At 37.6% G+C, this 3,624-nt stretch overlaps 1 non-coding gene across 1 annotated transcript; it reads right to left on the minus strand.

Moving 5' to 3' along the window:
* Positions 1-3,107: 3,107 nt before the first annotated feature.
* Positions 3,108-3,219, minus strand: LOC128597925 (U6 spliceosomal RNA). Its single transcript, XR_008383469.1, has one exon. It is a non-coding gene; the product is annotated as a U6 spliceosomal RNA (small nuclear RNA).
* Between the last annotated feature and the right edge of the window lie 405 nt (positions 3,220-3,624).

A 3,624-nucleotide genomic window follows, 5' to 3' on the forward strand; every position in this document is an offset into this window, starting at 1 on the left:
AAAGAGCGGAAACTGAATGAAGAGAAAGGGCCATTCAAAGGAGAAGAGGAAAGACAGCGTTTCGCACCATAAGAAATAGGCAATGACAACGTGTACAGATCCTAAGTTAAGAACACATTGCTATAGAATTGTAGGTGGTGTGATTCATTAGAGGGTGGTGTTAACAGATGAGGTTAGAGAGAGGACCCGGAAAATGTACTGCCTTCAAAGTCAGGGTCAGTGTATATTTTGTTGTAATTATGGACTATCTGAAGACGTTAAACAGAGAAGTTATCACCAAGACAAACCATTGTATACTAGTCCCCTCTCCCTCTACCCACACCCTTGGGTAGCAGAGAACCCCTCTGTTAGGTGTATTTTGTTACTGAGATTTCTCAAGCTCTCTTACAGATAGCTTTGGACATGAAAATGTGTTCCAGCGACGTATAAGCACATAAGAGGTGAGCTTTCCAGATCATCTTAAAGTTCAAGGTGTTTCCTTGGAACTTTTTTTTCCCCTCCTTACAGGCTGGGCTAAAAGAGCAGACTGGTTTAACCACACAAATAAGAACAGCACCCTGATTAAGAGCACAGCCACAGATGGGGAGCATCAAGAGACTGTTGAATGACCTTGAACTGCAAAGTTGCTTTGCCTTCCCTGTGCCAATAATCTTTCCACTTTTATTTAAGACACTGACTTCGGAGGGTTTATTTTTATTTTCTCTCTTCTGCACTTTATTTAGTTTTTCTTTTAACTTTTTTTTTTGTAGAGACAGAGTTTCACTTTATTGCCCTCGATACAGTGCCATGGCATCACACAGCTCACAGCAACCTCCAACTCCTGGGCTTAGGCGATTCTCCTGCCTCAGCCTCCCAAGTAGCTGGGACTACAGGAGCCCACCACAGTGCCCGGCTATTTGTTGGTTGCAGTTTGGCCGGGGCTGGGTTTGAACCCTCCACCCTCGGCATATGGGGCCGGCGCTCTACTCACTGAGCCACAGACGCTGCCCTATTTAGTTTTTCTTATAGAAGCACAGTGTAACTTCATTTTCTTTTTCTTTTTTTTTTGGTTTTCAAAATAGTTTTATTCAGATCTAATTCAAAATCATACAATTCAATCATTTAGAAATGTATACTCCAATGGCCTTCACTATATACACATATATGCACAACAATCACCCCAGTCAATTTTAAAATGCTTTCACTACATCAATCACGCTTTCAAACTTCAAAAACATTGTAGCGTGCCTAAGTGTTTTATTCCTTTTTATGACTGAATAATATTCTACTGTATGGAAATAACACATTTTGCTTCTCCATTCATCTGTTAATCGATTTGGGGTATCACCTTTTTGAATTATGGAAAAAGTTGCTGTAAATATTCATGTGCAAGTTTTTGTGTTGAAACACGTTTTTATTTCTTTAGGGTCTATACCTAAGAGTGGGATTGCGAGGTCTTATGATAACTCTGTATTAAAGTGTTTGAGAAGCTGACAGACTGTTTTCCTGAATGGCTGTGTCATTTCATATTCATCCCAGTACGTTCATCTCCCCACATCCTCATCAACAGTTGCTACGGTCTGATTTTTGATTGTAGTTGTTCTCCTGGGCGTGAAGTGATATCTTGCTGAGGTTTTGATTTGCAGTTCTCTGAAGACTGATGATATTGGGCATCTTTTTATGTGTTTATTGGCCATTTGTATATCTTTCTTGGGAAAATGTTCCTATCTTTTGTCCATTTTTAAATTGGGATATATGTCTTTTTTACCAAAAAGTTATAAGTGCTTACCTATGTATTATATTATTTATATTAATATAGAATACATATATACACATACTGTAGAATTCAAGTCCTTTATTAGATATATGATTTGCAAATGTTTTGAGTTGCCTTCTATCCTCTTGATGGTGTCCTTTTAAACACATTTTGTAAAAGAAAAAATAAAAATTGATAAACTACAACGTATCTATTTTTTCTTATTGTTTTTCAATTTTGGTGTCATATCTAAGAATTGTTGGTCAAATCCAAAATTATGAAGATCTAGGTTCTTTTTTTGCAAATAGGGATTAAGTTTTAGCCCTTACAGTTTTGATACATTTTGGGTTAATTTCCATATATAATGTGAGGTAAGGATCCACCTTTATTGTTTTGCAAGAGTCTACCCAGCTGTCAAAACAATATTGGTTGAAAAGACTATTTTCCTCACATTGAATAGGCTCGACACCTTTACACAAAGTCAGCCAAGCACAGACACGTGGGTTTATTCTAGACTCTGATTTTGCTCTGTAGGTTGACGCCTCTGTGCCTAATCCATCCCTGTGCTGGGAACACACCCTGATGATTACCAATGCTTCATATAAGTTTTGAAGTCAGGAAAATGAAAAATGAATTTTTCAGCTTTTTTTAAAACAAGATTGGTTTGGGTATCCTGGGTGACTTGCCACTCAATAGAATTTTGAAATCAACTTGTCACTTTCTACAAACAGCAGAGGGATTCTGTAGGGGGTTGCACTGAATCTGTGATTCCATGTGGAGAGTATTGCCATCTTAACAATATCAAGTTCATTTCCTGAACGTGGACTATTTTTGCCAATAACGTAGATCCTTCTAACTTCTTTTGATGATGGTTTATACTTTTCAGACTACACCTTTTTCACTTCTTTTTTAAAATTTATTCCCATATATTTTATTCTTTTGGATACTATTGTAAGTGGAATAGCTTTTTTAATTTCCTTCTTGGGTTGTTTGCTTCAAATATTCAGAAATACAACTGATTTTTACATATTGATCTTGTATCCTGTAAACTTGCTTGATGCATTTATTAGTTGCAATAGTTTCTTAGCTGCTTCCTTAAAAATTTCTACAGATGCTATAATCATATATGGAAATAAACATGCTTGTACTGCATTCTTTCCAATCTGTATGCCCTTTGTTTCTTTTTCTTTCTTAATTTATTGGCAGAAGCTCCATTAAAGTGGTGGTAGAAGTGGTGAGGGAAAACATCTCATGCCTACCTTCACGGGAAAGCATCGCCATGAAATAGGAGGTTAGCACAGGCTTTCCAAAGGTTTTTTATCAGCTCAAAGATATTCCCTTCTAACCCTAGATTGTTGAGTGTTTTTATGATAAAAAATGTGAAATTATGTACCAATTCCATATCACCCTTATTCAGGGGCTATTCTATGCTAATCTTCCCTATATTGTTTTAATTTTAGTATATGTGCTGCCAGGGTGAGTACAATATCATATGGTTTTAGTTCTTTTACATTTTATTTTATTTTATTTTTTTGGAGACAGAGTCTCACTTTGTCACCCACAGTAGAGTGCGGTGGCGTCACAGCTCACAGCAACCTCTAGCTCTTGGGCTTAGGCGATTCTCTTGCCTCAGCCTCCTGAGTAGCTGGGACTACAGGTGTCCACCACAACACGCAGCTATTTTTTTGTTGCAGTTTGGCCGTGGCTGGATTCGAACCCACTACTCTCAGTTTACGGTCCAGCACCCTACTCACTGAGCAACAGGCGCCGCCCTTCTTTTACATTTTAATACTTGTTTTATTTTATTATTGATTATCTTTTCACTCTTTCATTTTCTCCACTAGAAGGTAAACTCCATTGCAGCAGGATTCCTGTCACTGGATCGTCCT

This window comes from Nycticebus coucang, chromosome 10, assembly GCF_027406575.1.
Source record: "Nycticebus coucang isolate mNycCou1 chromosome 10, mNycCou1.pri, whole genome shotgun sequence".
Taxonomy (NCBI): Eukaryota; Metazoa; Chordata; class Mammalia; order Primates; family Lorisidae; genus Nycticebus; species Nycticebus coucang.